General features: G+C 40.9%; 1 protein-coding gene across 1 annotated transcript in view; it reads left to right on the top strand.

Annotated features, from left to right (window-relative positions):
* LOC138620210 (alpha-1,6-mannosylglycoprotein 6-beta-N-acetylglucosaminyltransferase B-like) overlaps positions 1 to 15953 on the top strand; it is a 109104-nt gene that overhangs the window by 62855 nt on the left and 30296 nt on the right. The gene's annotated exons all lie outside the window — the stretch shown is intronic.

Raw genomic sequence — 15953 nt, 5'->3', positions numbered from 1 at the left:
CACACACACACACACACACACACACACACACTCAGAGGTTGGATGGATGTAAATCTGCCGTGTTGGGAAAGATCCCCGAGGCTCTTCCTGTCCAGTCTATGCAATCCACTGCATGGTCGAGACTGGATAAATCACAGCGGTTGTCATCTTCCCTGATGATGGATGGCTAATGTTGTACAACAGGATTATGAATAGGCATATTGTGAGAAGACAACTGAATCATACTGGGCGACATCTTTCTTTAGCCTTGATTGGGCCAATAGCCTTTGTCTTTTTGCCATCATTGATCACCGCTGTGACACAGGTACAGAGTATAGATCAATATAATGACGCCTACAGAGACCCCACTGTTCTCCACATTTTAGACTGCACCGCCTGCGACAACTCTCACAAATCATAGTAGAAGCATTGTATTGACGAGGAGCCTTTGGCAGTTATTTTGTGGACATATCACTCGTCTGCAGGGAGAGACTGAAAATCTTGACGAATTTTCAACTTAAAAAATGACTGCAGAGATGGCAGGGGACATATACAAGGCTGAGTTCACTTGTCAGACTTGAAATGGAGCGTTTCTTCTATGTACGTAACACGGTAGTTTCATGGGACCCACATTTTAAAAAGGATCCTTCCTATGTCCTGGAATGTGATGTTTAAGCCCACTAATCTAACAGACTGGCAAGGTGCAGAAAAATATTGTTCATGCCAACATAGAATGGCTTTGAAAGGAAACCTTTGGATTGTGACTCCATTAAATACAGTTGTGTGAGAAATCCCACGCATCCTGTTGTCCATATTTGCGCACGGTTTGCTGCAGGAAAGTGGAACAGAGAATGTTTATGCAGCATGTCCGATTATTTTTGGTTGATGAATCATTTTTTGCTCTCACATCTTTCATTTCCCCTCTCCCCTGCTTTCAGTAAGACAAAAAACATTGCGAGCTTGGGCTGATAAGGAAGATGGGCTGTCACAGAGACGTACTTTGAAAATAAAAAGGCAATGTTTTATTTTGAAAAGTCTCTCATGTTCCACTCCAACCTGTTAATGGTTGTATTGATCTTTGGCTCATCCAAATGTTTAGAAAGCTTTACAGCTATGGTCAGGCTTTTATGCTTTTCAGTGAACTTGATGCTAACATGTTGTAGATGAGAACATAACACTGTCAAGGGTCCATTCAGTTGAACTGTCAATGACAATATATTCTGGGCAAACAAATGCCCCTTAAAAGAGGATACACTGTTAGCAATCACTGGTAACTGATCCATCAAGTGCTGTTTTTTGATGTATTGTCGTGTGGAGTTCAAATGCATATTTAGCCACCATATTTCCTTCCTCATGACACAAAACTACCAATGATTTGTGATTTTAAAAGCACAAATAGTGATATTCTGTTTGTTTGCACTGTGGAACTGGAAGTAAATCAATTAATTAGACTAATTAGATCATTTTCTTATCACCAAAACTGCTGTATTTCAGTGTTGTTTCTCTGTTTGAGGATTGTACTGACAGATACTGGGTTTGTGTATATTCACACCATGTAATTCAAATGCAATTATCACCATGTTTTGGTAAACAGGCAAAAAATAGGAGAACCTTCTCGATTTTATTTCTTTGAACCCAACATAACACCTCTGATGTGTGACAATTAAACAATGCTTCACACAAAATATGCCTCAGAGGCAAAACAACAAACACATTTATAAAAATGGCATTATTTTTTTATTAGTATATCCAGACAAATGTCTTGCTGCTAATGTTAATTTTATGTGGTGCCATTTATTTGGGGAAATAAGTTTAGTTCATAAATGTATTTCTTTGTTACTTGCCTCTTACAGCACTCCCCGATGCTTTATTAGAGTAGGTGCTTTCTCTCACTTCTTCACAATATTGTCATTTTTTTTGTGGGGATACTGTACTTTCTGTTCAAAAGGGCATACAAACACAGGAGGTTCAGCATGTTGGACATTCCTCTCTACGGACAGACAGGTGGTTAGATGGACTAAACTAGACAGATAAGCAGCCAAACAAAGATGTCGCCAGAGATGCTGATATAAATACCGAAAAATGGTTTGACAATCTGGACAAGCAGGCTGACCGAGACAAATGGAAAACTAGGCAGACATACAACAATAGCCCCAAAGAGGCTGCTTAGTCGAAGCTGAGTCCAGACACAGATTTGGAAACAGCTTCTCTTTCATCTGGGCAGCACTGACCAATGTTAAAATAAAGCTGAACAAAAAGGGCCAATGACCCATCCAGCTCGACAGTGGTGTGTGAGGTGTGTGAGGTGTGTGTGAGTGAGTGAGTGAGTGAGTGAGTGAGTGAGTGAGTGAGTGAGTGAGTGAGTGTGTGTGTGTGTGTGTGTGTGTGTGTGTGTGTGTGTGTGTGTGTGTGTGTGTGTGTGTGTGTGTGTGTGTGTGTGTGTGTGTGTGTGTGTGTGTGTGTGTGTGTGTGTGTGCGTGTACATAGTGTGCAGATTGCTCTCAGAACTACATCTGAGAGTAGTGATTGGCTCAGGAGGAAGCAGTAATTGGCCACTGTGGGGAAGATTAGGTCCAGAGTTCCGTTACTGTGTGTAGCGTGCACCCTGGTTTGTAGTTTCCAAACAGAACTGCAGTCTGATGGCTGGACATTTTTCACTATAGGATGCATGAAATAAGCACATAGAGACTTGGTAAGGCACTGTGGCTACAGACTAAAGTGATGTCTCTTGATGTCACTCAGGACTTGATAAATTGAATTATAACATTGGAGATAAAGAGGTCTCTAGTTTTCTTTCTTTCTTTTTTTTGCGCCGCCTGCTATAACTGTGATTGTGTTGTCTTGTGGCCTGCAGGTCATAATTATAAAGGACTCATTTACTTAATTCTTTCCTATGACAGTGGATAGTCATATCTACATCTCGAGGCTGCCACTTTGCAGATGGATGGACTGATGAGAAAATGTTCATGGAGAAGCCTTTGAGGCGGAAAAAGGAAGAAAAGGGAGGATACAGCAAAATGCTGAGTTGACAACTGTAGAGTCAGTGAGGGACTCTTGGTATTCAAATATGGAGATATTTTTTGAAGGCTCAGTGATGGATGCCATCGCTTTGTTTTGAATCGTGGGACTGTCCTTCATTTATACACAAAGCATTCATTCACCACCTTTGTCTTGCTCACACACAGCAGCAGGTAATTCAATACTGGCTTTTTGCATCTCGCCCTCTGTACAGAGTATGCACTCCTCACAATGTGGGCTTACTGAGTAGCTTGATGGAAAAGGAGCTAAATTTGCAGCCAGTTAGATTGGCAAGGTACTGTACCTTACTGTGTGAGGGAGGGAAGACATGGTTCTTCCTGCTCATTATAGACTGGAGGGTCCAGATCACTGAGAGCTGCTGCAGTTATTGCAAAGGTGGATGGTCAGCACCTTTGTGCCTTATCCTGTCACTACTGTTAAGTGACCTATAAAAAGTTCAGTAACACTGGGAAAGAAAAGAATCTGGTGCTTGCTGAAAAGTAATGGCCTTCTGCAGAGCAGTGCAGGTAGCACAAACTGGACACACTATACACACTGAAGAAGTGGTAAGTGTGCAGTAGAGTAGCCTGGATCATTATTGAGGTGGCTTATTTAAAGGAATATGTGCTGGTGTAACCCGAGTAACCCAAAGACCACAGATGAAGGGACAGTGGACAGAAGTGACATGCAGAAACCAAGCAAAAGGAAAAATCAGAAACTGACAGGATTAAATGCCAAGTCAAAAGGTATTTCTTTCACCATTTCTGTCTGTGCCATATTCCATCTCCGACATGGCCACGTGAGTTATAGCTGCCATTACAGTCAATGCTTCATATCCCACGGGTTGCGCCGCGTCGCGTGTCAGTTGCGTCCCAGAAGCGGGTCGGCCCTCTGAAGCCCTAATGATAGGAGCCGAGTTTTGACAGAAGCTGCATGAAAACTGCGACAAGCTGAACAGAGCCGATCGGCCAGGCAGGGAGTCAGACAGGAGGAAACAAAGAGAATTCGGACAATTTCCCATATAAAACACACTGTGCAGTCTCCCAATCATACAACACATCAATACATCACCATATATCGTATACATATACCGCATATGAAATCATTAAGAGGATTAATGTTTTTTAATGACTAAAATACAGCATGCTGTATTAACTTTCCATGCAGACGACAGCACAAAGTAGGAAATAACAATAAAGACAAAACGGACAGAAAAAAAACATTTAACAACGTTTGCCCACGTTAGAAGCATAAAAATCAAGGAAACATTACCAAATCAAGAAGTAAAAATAAACAGAAACAGGCAGACAAAATGCTTCACTTCTGAAATGCTCCCGGTGGGCGCACACACAACATGTAGGACCCATGCCTGATGGAAAAGGCCGGAAAGTGTTAAATTCATCCGATTTTTTAAAACTTTTTTCTGAATGTCACATTAAATTTTTCTCCCTTTGTTCTTTTTCCACTGAAGAGTGCAATACCTAACTAAAGGATGACGGGCTAAAAAGTTTACAATGTTGTGGTTTTAATGTGTGATGAGATGTAAGTAACAATGTGGGTGAAAAGTTTTTTTAGCCTTTAGATTCACTGTGATTTTTACTTGGATTTTGCCTTACATTCAGTAATTACTGCTTTCAAATCGAGCTGAAGGCAGCACACCCCATCTCACCTCTCTCAAACTCAGTTGTCATGGCTGGTTAAGAGTCATATCACGTTCTATAACTGCAAAATCTCTGGTCTGATTACAGTGAAGGACCTTTATTCCATATCATAACCTCTCTCTTTCCCATTGGCTCCTGGCTGCCTCTATATACTGTCTAATTTCAGCCATCAATAAAAATGAAAAGGCCAAAAAACAAAAATCATTACAAATATTTTCACTTGCTTCGCATGCTTTCAATAGACCGCTCTTTCCTTGTCATTCACCGCCTCCCTCTCTGTCTCTTCCTCAAACTTGAGGTGTAAAGTTACACCACCTCATCCCGACTAATGAACAGTTGCCCTGGAGATTAGACTCCAGGCTAGTTGGGGCTAGAGATGGGAAGGCACAGATTAACAGCCTATCAATATCTCCAATACAGTAAAGGAGACAGAATAAGTCATTATCCACTGAATACCCACCAACACATGCAAACTGAAAAAAGAACTTCCAACACAGAAGTTGGAATAGTTACAGAGCTTCATCATATTCTATTTATGTACTTTAGGATGTGCATATTACTGTAAGTACCGCTCAGGTGTCACAGTCCTGGTACTGTCTGCTGTTTTTTGTTAATGCTGTTGTCAAGATTTAATGCTGTTATCATGAGTTAATGTTGATGTTTTGAGGTCATGTTGTTATGAGTACATGCAGTTTTCTAATCAGTTGTGTATTGATGTGTTAGACATTCCTCAGCCTCCAGGACACTCAGTAATAGTCAGTTTTACACCTTTCTGACAGCAGTTAACAATTTGTATAAAGGCCATGTGTTCACAAATCGTTTGCACTTTAACTTCCCTCTGTACTATAATGTACTTTTATGATTTTTGCATGTGCCTCTGTACATGGCCTGCTACATTTCCATCTGTATATAGAGTCAATATTTCCACTGTGGTGTTTTCATATCTTCACCCTGCCTTCTCCTTTTGCTAGTCAGGTTACTGGAATCTCATAACTAGCATCAGTGTGTCTTTCACAGATTTACACCCTCTGGTTACTTTAAACTCTTTTTCACAGGAGAAATGTGTTTACTACTTCATACATGCTCTGCTGGTTTGGAAAGTTAAGCTTTTATATTGTTTGGACAAGTCATCAATATTAAAAGCTGAGAAAGCCTCTGGTCACAAGTTACTATAAGTAAATCAGGGCAACTGTAAATGTAACATTTGGGCCTTAAGCCAGTTGAGAGGAGATACTGCTTGTTGATCTGTATTTTGTGAGAGAGGCAGCATTTGACTTCATATGTGCTACTACAGCAGGGGCAGCCGTTGTAAGAGAACCAAAGCTAGTTTGCATCATAAGCTCATTGCTATAATTCTAGCGCTTTGGTCCAGAGATGGCTTACATAACCTGAGAGATTAATGCAAAAAGACTCATCCACTGGTGTTATGTAATGCCTAAAAAAAATTGGGTTGGTCTTCAGATTCTCTCAGTTGCACACTAGTTTTTGCCTCTGTATTTCTCTCACTCTCGTCTCTATATTGTTTGTGGATGTCTCACCCTCTTTTAATTCGCTTTTTTTTTTCACTTCTTTTTTCTGGATTTGAACTGTCTCAGTTGCTTTTAGGTAAATGACAGTGAGGCTGGTTGTGTGAGTCTAAAAGTGTCAGGTCAAAATTAAAGGTTTTTGAAAGTTGGCAGTAATATTGTTTTTGCCCCTTCAGCAAAATGCAAATCACAGTGTAGGTCTGAATTTGGTTGTGATAGTTGTTGTTTTTAAGCTGTGTACTACTGACACTGTTTAGTTCAATGAAAAGGCAATGAGAAGTCAAAGTCTTGCTCTTTGTATCTCTGTGCTAAACTTCTGTTTCCGCTCTTTCATACTCTTTCTCTTTTTAATTCACTTTAATTTATTGGCATGCATTTCTGGTTAATTATATTGCCAAAGCGACAAGGATAATAATAGACAGTATAAAATATATTAAAATACATTATCATTACAATTATAATGACTTATATCACCACAATTATAATTGAATACATATACGCTAACTACAATGATTTGCACATACATTAATAACAATTAACTAAATAAGACTGTGTTCTCATTATAAGTCAATTCTGTATCTGTCTAAAGAGATGAAAGATAGCAAAGTACAATTTACAATTCCATAAATAAATGAGGAAAAAAGAGAAATACAATTCATAAATAACATAAATGTATCTTACTCTATCTCGTCTTTCTGTCTCTCCTAACCCTTCGTCACACCCTACAACTTGACTTCTTCTCCTTCTGCCATCATTAAAGTGAAGCCTGTAGATAGACTGGAGTCGGTGACGTCAGTTCAACTCCTTGTCTTCCACAGGCTGACTTATTGTACCAGGCCCCAGCAGATAAGAACACACACATGCACACGTATCCTCTTTAAAACCCCAGTCTTGGTTTCTTTGCTTCTGTCTTACAATTAGGGTTTTATCACTCTCCTTAGCATTCCCTTATTTTTGTATGACTTTAGTGCTTTTCTGCTCTTTCTGACTTTGTTGTACAAACGAGCAACTATGCAGGTTCAAGGAAGAAACAACTTGTAAAGCAGCTGACTCAAAACTTTATTATACAATAGGCTCAAAATGCATGCAGGGGAGACGCTTTTCCTATTAAAAATATCCAAACTTTGAGTTTTGAAGGGAGTTTATATCCATGAGTTTTACACACCTCAGCAGGTTCTCTCAAATAAAGAGGCTCGTGAGGTAGCCCTGTCTTTTAAGGGAAACTGTAGCATATTAACATTAATCAGTTGCGGGTGATGTTGGTGTGTGTATATGTGTGAGAAAAAGTGTCAGCTTGTCTCTTTGTTGTAAAACTAGGGCGTGAAAATGAGGGGTATGCTCACTCTGCATCATTTTGTCTGCTTTAAGTGTCTGAGTTAGCAGAAAGAAACCACTAGCAAACTGCTCCCCTCTTATTTCCTTCCTCTCCTACCCCTCAACTCCTCTCCTCTCTTGTGTTGTGTCCCCTATCCTTTCTTTTGCTTTCTGTCTATCAGTGTAGCTCTCTCTTTCTCTTTGTCTGTTTCCTTCTCTTTCTCCCTACAGCTGTTCCCCTCTAAGCTCAAATCAATGTGCTTGTTAGTGACTTCCTCGATTTTTTTTAGATCATCTTGTCAGCCCTACCCTTACATCTAACCCTTTACAGACACATACACACACGGCAGTGGAACGCACACTTGGTAATGATTTTCCATATCTTTGTTCTTAAATTTGAGGCACTGAGGATAAAAACAGTTGTGGCCCATGTGTGACTTCGTTTTCGTTAGTGATGTTGCTTTGACTCACATCGCTGCGTGACATTGCCTCTAATTGGTCTGTGTGACACAACTGGGGCTCAGAAATACATTTCGGACAAACTGCTTTAGCTGATTTAGCGCAATCCTCAGTGTACTTACATGAGTGCGTGTGCGTGTGTGTGTGTGTGTGTGTGTGTGTGTGTGTGTGTGTGTGTGTGTGTGTGTGTGTGTGTGTGTGTGTGTGTGTGTGTGTGTGTGTGTGTGTGTGTGTGTGTGTGTGTGTGTGTGTGTGTTTGTTGATATTTTATCAAATTTAACATGGGGCCAGTTTACAGCATAATCATGAAAAAGTATTTAAACCTAAATGTTGTGACATGAGACTACATCTGAAATACTGTGTTTGTCTCACTTCCAGGTTATAGACAGTTAAGTATTACAATTCTTTGAAGCTACCAGACCATGTTTTCTGAAAGCAAGTCATCAGCACAACTGTCCAAGCATTAATATTCCAACCTGTACTCTTAATCTTCCTCTTTATAAATCCTTTTCTATGACATTTTGGGACACTGAGAGCATTTAAGTGTAGCCTGATATTTCTAATTAGTATTCAGGCTTTATCAATACTGCAATATAAACCTGTGTTTTTTTTAACTGGAACCTGTCAACATGTCTGCCAAAGAAACTGTTGATTTGTCCCTGAGGAGAAATAAGTTTCACCGTAAGCAGTTTTGGCCCATTAAGACACGGACAAGCGATATAAGAAATATAGAGTGGTGCCTATGCGGTGTGTAGTGTAAAGGCAGTTTCCATCTTGGTCTTAATACAGCCTCAGTCGCCTGACTAGCAGAGAGGCTAAGGGAGGTCAGTCTGTGTTGGCTGCAGGGCCAAAATAGTTAGCGCTGGCTAAATAAAGTAAAGGGGAGAAGAAAAGCTAGATAGACAGCAAGGGGATGTGTGTGTGTGCTGCATAGGCATGTGTGTTTATCATCCCAGACTCAGGCAGTGAGGACTTTTCTGTCCATTCTTACTGGGGAATAGAGGCAGGGGAGCAGAGTTTTAGCACTAAAATGTCTCCAAGGCCTGGGGACACATTGAGCCAAGCGCCAGTAAAACTGACGCTATGAGCCATTCATCAACTGCCTTCCCTTCACCAAGTTTATGTGTTACAAGAAGTTGCCTAAGGCAGAAAGAAAAGGGAATAAGAAAAAAGACCCAAGAGACAAATTGGATGGAGTGTGCTGTGATCTCATGCACTAACGCATCTAGTTTCTTCCAAAATGCACAGTCTATCTGTCTGACCCATTATGGCCCGCTCCCCCACACTAAAGTAGGCTGTTGTTGTTGTTGTTTTTGTTCTGGCTAACAGAGTGGAAAAATAGCAAGCATTTGGAGTGATGATAATTACCCCAAACCATTGGAGAAATGATGTGTGAAAGCATTTTGGATTAAACACCACGGTTGGGAAATTCATGGATATACTGTAGGTGACTTTGTTAGCTGACTCTGTAAAAATGCATCTGCCCCACAGTTTAGTTAGCTCAGTCACTCAAGTGAGGCGAGGGAGGCAACCCATACGGCATAATCCAAAATCATAATCCATTATAGTTTGAATTTTTTTAATACATTTTTTCTTATTAAAAATGATAATCCTAAAAAGAATAAGCTTCTTTTCTGTTTACAATAACAAATTGATACTCTTCACACACATTTGGTATCAACAGCATGTGCATGCTTTTTTCTGTATGCATTTCTATATGTTTTCAACTGAAGGAAAGAGTATTTTCTGTATCTACAGTACAATTACACAAATGTTCCCTAAATGCATACTGCAGTGCACGCAACTCATGTGTGGCTAAACTGGTTTTAAAGCGTTCTAATATAAGATTTAACTAGGAAAATCCAATGTTTCTTCGTTGATTGGGACCCCCCGCCCCTCCTGAAAGAAACGCATGTCTTGGTCAAAACCTTGTATATGGCTGGACCCTGTGTGAAACTGGAGGCCTTTTAATTTGAAAAGTTTCAGCTCTCCTGCAGTGTTACTTTGATCCCTCACCCATTTAATCACACACACTCGCTTGACAGTTTTGGCCCCACTGTTGTGGTCCAGCTGAAAATATTGTATTTATGTTATTTACCTAATTCTTTCCAGCTTAGTGTGAGAGTCTCCGCTGTGTTTAATGCAGCTTGCATTTTCTGTCTGCAGATTTCTATGTGTTTCCTGAAGGGCAGAGCTAAACCTCAGCTGCACTGATACGGTGTGGAACTGACAGAGGTGAAGGGAAAGAGGGGAGATTGCCCACTTGCCCATCGATCACGTTGATAGCGTCGTTCTCTCGGACAGGTTAAAAAAAAATAAATAAATAAAAGATGCTGAAATTGATTGCTGGCAGCGCAGTGTTGCAGTGGTTAGCATGGTCGCCTCACAGCAAAAAGGTTCGGGGTTCGAATCCGGGCCTGGGCCTTTCTGTGTGGAGTTTGCATGTTCTCCCTGTGCCTGCGTGGGTTCTCTCCGGGTACTCCGGCTTCCTCCCGCCATCCAAAAAACATGCACCTCAGGTTAATTGGTGGTTCTACAAATTGCCCTTAGGTGTGAATGAGCATGAATGGTCTTTGTTTCCGTCTGTCTCTATGTGGCCCTGTGATGGACTGGTAACCTGTCCAGGGTGTATCCTGCCTTCACCCTAAGTGAGCTGGGATAGGCTCCAGCCCCCCGTGATCCTGTTCAGGATAAAGTGGGTATAGATAATGGATGGATGGATGAAATTGATTGCCAAATATTTGGATGCCCGTCAAATATACCTAAACTATAAGTAAGTCTATGTATGGGAAACACTGCATATTGTTTGAACCTTCCGCAATCTTTTACAAGTGCGTGAGCTACAGGTTGGAGACCGAGATCTGCATTACATCAATATGTAAAATATGAATGTATCACAACAAGATGATGTTTTACTGTAAGTGCATCAAACTTAAAACACAAGTTTACTTACTTACACAAGCCCTAGTGGTATATAGAGGCATGATTATTAAGAAGACTGATTAAAACAGCATAAAAAGTGGATTAATTTAAAGAATAATCTGGTTTCGTAGATCCTGCAGAATGCAGGTGAAAGAACTAAATCCATTCTTGGATTACGAGCAATGTTGAACCCTAGTTTGAAAGATTATGCGCCACATAATGTTTTTTAATTGGCTCTCAGTAATGGTGCGTGACCACTCCAGACAGTGCAGGCACGTAGTCATCAATTTTAATGTTGGGAAAGTATGCACTCATGCATAAAAAAATATATATATATATCAAAATGTATCCTGTCCTTACTACCCACAAATTATTTTATTAGGAATTTTATCAGTGATTCACTTTGTGTCTTACAGCTTTATCTGTGTTCTGGGTCAGTGTCGCCTCTATTATTTATCTACACTCCAGAACATTTAATGTTATCATTAAAACTCACAGTAAGTTAAATGACATTGAAACCAGAGACACCAATTTATCACAACTCTGCCAAGCACTGCAAAAATGGGGTCAGAAACCTCTTATTATCCACATTTTCCTTGAACAGTCTTGACACTGCTTGTTAGTGATATTAGAGCACTTATTGTTGTAGCTTTTGTTGAAAAAGAGGGTAGCTGATGTGAGCAAAGTCAAGCATAATGAGGTTTGGTGGCTACATACTCTACTTTGTAAGGCGTCCTTGGAGCTGTTAAGAGTTAAGACGAGGACCCAACACATTTTGCTCAATGATGCTGTCAGTGTCTCCTCTTCCTAATGGCTCTAAAAGGGACAAGCTGTCAAAGCCAGGCTCAAACTGACGTCGGTACACCTGATATGTCTCTGCCCTCTGCAGGAGAAAATTGGGCCATTTTAAGACAGCCAGCCTTGAAATTAGGTGGAGCGAAGAAAGGTGTTGATTTCACTAAATCTAAATAGATTGCTGTCTCTTCAATCACCTTTACTTTTCTCTTTGATTTCCCACTTTGTGTCCCTTTGGCCCTTTCCTCACACTATCATTGGTTTGTTCAATAAATTCCCAGTAATAACTGAACTCAAGGACAGAGTCAGCTGTAAAACCCACTGGCAGTTCCTTTTATGAATGCTGTCGGTGTCAGTGCGGACAAATGCTGCTCCAACAGCTTATTTACAGCTCCATCACAGACAAATAGATATTTAGTTTCTGCTTCATTTTTCTGATGGAGAGATGGTACTCAATTACATCTCTGTCCTACAGGGGCCCAGGAAAAAAGTTGAAGCATGAAGTTCCCAAACACAATACTACCCCAAATGTGCTCTCTGTGTTGCTAACAAAATCTTTACCGCCAAATTTATAATTTCTTAAACACTGACAATTCTGTGCATAATGTAATTTATCTCACTTTAGTGACTTGTAGTTACAGTAAAATTAGTTTTCAGGTGTTTTTAATTGTTACAAACATAATTACATTGGACTTTTAGCTCTGATGAATGGCAGAACTCAATCTGAGGACAGCCACTGTGTAACAAATTCTCTGACTATCTTATAACTGTGAATCTGTGTATGACAAGTCACCAGTCTGATGTGTTGAGAAGTTCAGATATTCATTTGATAGATTCTGAATCATCTTGGTAATCCTCATGAATCTAACCTGTTAAAGTCTTCATGTGAAATTGTAGAGTAAGTGATCAAAGTCAAAGCTAAAGAAGTCACAATACTGTACATAATAACTTTTTTGTAATTTTGAAGTGATCAGTGTGTACACCTCCATCAACTTAAGTATGTCGTCTATTTGTTTGTGGGATAATATTGATGCGTAAATGTGGACAGAAGGCTGATGTTCAGACCTTGTCTTGTGCAGGCAAAGCATGTGTCGCCTTGTAACTATTTATCCATGAAGAAATTGCTTTGAGGCTTCCTTTTATTTATTGGAAAATTTAAATTCTGACCTCAAAGTTAAAATATACATTGAGACTTTCATAGACCTGAATGGATTTGCAATCTGTTGCATATTTAATGAAAATCCATTTGGTAGATAATGCACTCAAAACCAAGACTTTCTAGGTCATAGTGGTGAAAAAAGAAAAGTTTTGGGATAGGAACAGTCAATAGGTTTAATTGAATAAATGTGTACGAGAATGGATCAGTAAGTTCAGAGACTGCTCACGAACGGTACGCAGCACGTGCATGGAGCACAGAGAAACTGAAAACTTTGAGTACGTTCCAATGCTTCAAAATCGAAAACAGCACCTGAGTTAAACATGCTTTTGTGAATGCTGCTCTGGGTCCATCTGTGATGTCTAATGCATACATGTGCAGAGAGCACACATCAAAGTCTGTGACAATTTTTTGGGGAAGACGTAGCAGGAAGCCAGATCCGGCGAGTTGGGATGGTGGGGAACGATAATTGTGTTGTTGTGGGCGAGAAACTTGGACGAGAATTGGAATGTTGGAGAACCAGTGCCATCACACCACAGTTGAGGTCATTTGCACTGAATGTAATCACAGTAGAACTCGGTGTTAACAGTCTGACACTGGGGGAGGAATTCATGGGGCACCACCCTGTAAATGTCAAAGAAAAGCAACCTGGTTCACATGCATGACTTGAAGTGTCTTTTTCGATTTTGGACAGTGATGTTCTGCCTCTCAAAAACTTGAATGTCACTTGTTTAACCGATGGTGCTCGAGCGACAAAAGTTGCAACTCTTACTCATGAGGGGAATACCTTCCTCCTGCTCCGTGCACGTCACAGTGCTGCTCACCATTTGCATGCAGCAGAAGGAGTCTCAGAATTTTTGTAATGATAATCTGTCCAAAGATGTTGAAATATTCTTGCCTGGTAACTGACCAACATCCATACCCAAGAATAACTTTTGGACATTTGCTAAAACTACTGATGATAATGTTCTTGTTTCAGAATCACTTTAAGTCTGTGCCACTGTTTTTTATAGCTCCCCAGCATTACATTTCTGATACTTTTGTATGGCTGCCCCAGTGTCACATTAGCTCCTCATGTGAACAAATAACTTGTTAATCATCGCTTAACAGTCTTCAACTCCAAAGGATGTATTGAAGAACAGATCTGTCACAGGAAAACTCTCATCTCGAGGGCCAGTGTGGGTATGAAGGTTGAATTTCAGGTGTGAGTTGGAGTTCAATTTAGGCAGCTGAGTGCAGCTTCAGAAGGTCGATGGTCTACAACAGACATCGATAAAAAATTAGGTCTCAGTTGGTGCTCTGGCCTGTCAGCAGGGTAATACTAATGAGTTCACTTATACACCTCGTGTGTGTGTGTGTGTGTGTGTGTGTGTGTGTGTGTGTGTGTGTGTGTGTGTGTGTGTGTGTGTGTGTGTGTGTGTGTGTGTGTGTGTGTGTGTGTGTGTGTGTGTGTGTGTGTGTGTGGTGGGATGATACTTGAATCCACACATCCACTTGACTTCAGATAATTTGCAAGTGTTTGTTCCTACACATTCATTCATATGCGTGTGTTCGCTTCACACTTCAGCAAAAAGCATCTGCCTGCTGCATCACTCGACTGGCACTTTGCCTCTGTTTTATTCCTTCCTGAGTGCCGGTGGCAGGTTGCAAAGTGGATTTATCTGATTTGCACCATGTGTGAGAGCATAATAATATGTACATCTGCCAAAGTGTCTTTACACAACCATATCCAACCATATGTGTTTTCATACATTTGTGTGCGTGGGATGTCTGGTCTCACACCAGTGGCTGTGTTTGCCTTCTCTATTCCCTCGACTTCCTCTGTCACAACCAATGCCAACTCTTATTCTTCTTGATTTAGTGGGATTAGATCAAAAGTTGCTGACGAAGGGAAAAGAGCAGGCTGCCGGACGTCTTGGGAGACAAAGCGGTAGCAGGCTTTATTAGCAAAGGGTGCATATGCAATGTGTGTGTGTGTGTGTGTGTGTGTGTGTGTGTGTGTGTGTGTGTGTGTGTGTGTGTGTGTGTGTGTGTGTGTGTGTGTGTGTGTGTGTGTGTGTGTGTGTGTGTGTGTAAATATGTTTGTCTTTAAGACCTTGGAGGGTATACAGGTGTATTTTCCATTCTTCTTGTAAGCTGCCTCTATCTTTTCTTTTTTTTTCTCAGCTGCATAAACAGTCAAACCCGGATACACACACTTCCTCTCTCCGGCATAATATGCTCTATTACTTTAAATCTGTTTTTTTCCACCTGTTTCAGGCTCTTAATCTTTCCATCCAGCGTTACCTCATTTCTCTCTTCTTGCCCTCATCTTCTTTCTCCTTTCCTGCCACAGTCTCCTTCTCTCTTCTTGCTCACTCAGACTTTTTCCCCTTTTCCTCTCTGTCTACCTGCCCCTTGAAACTAACTTGTCATTTTTTTTCTTCACCTCGCCGCCCCATCTTTCTCTCTCTCACTCCCTCTGCGTCTCTAATTCTCCCACTCTCCACTCTGGCTCTTCATCTGAGAATTTTATTATCTCTGACAGGAGTGTTGAATTTTTCCTCTTCCTTCTTTCATCTCTGATTCATCCCTCCCTCTGCTGCGCTTGCTCTCTCACTCCCCCTGTGTGTATTGGTGTTTATGATGCCTTGCGGCTCCCTTATCTTGTGCACCCTGCCTTGGCTGATAACTGGGACCTGTCAGCTTCTTCTGGCACGGCCGTATATGCATGTGTTTCGGTGCACACGAGTGCTAGTGGGTAAAAGATTTTGTCGAATGTTATGTACGTATCTGTGTGTGTTTCCGTGTAAGATAGAGTGTGTGCGTGCGTGCGTGCGTGCGTGCGTGCGTGTGTGTGCGTGCGTGTGTGCGTGTGTCAAGTAAGATAAACTTAGCCAACATGCAGATTGCAATCCCCTCGGTGTAATCAGAGGCAAATTTGGAAACAGTTGATTACATGGATGTTTAAGTGTTTGATTACACCGTGTGTGTGTGTGTGTGTGTGTGTGTGTGTGTGTGTGTGTGTGTGTGTGTGTGTGTGTGTGTGTGTGTGTGTGTGTGTGTGTGTGTGTGTGTGTGTGTGTGTGTGTGTGTGTACGCACGTGTGTGTGCAAGCTCTTTTATGAACTGAAAATTAAGAAC

Source organism: Brachyistius frenatus, unplaced genomic scaffold (assembly GCF_029030835.1).
Source record: "Brachyistius frenatus isolate BFR_SWC_R1_liver_20210118 unplaced genomic scaffold, ASM2903083v1 Contig_23, whole genome shotgun sequence".
Lineage (NCBI taxonomy): Eukaryota > Metazoa > Chordata > Actinopteri > Embiotocidae > Brachyistius > Brachyistius frenatus.
Note: the sequence above shows the minus strand (reverse complement) of the source record. Positions and strands in the feature narration are given on the sequence as shown.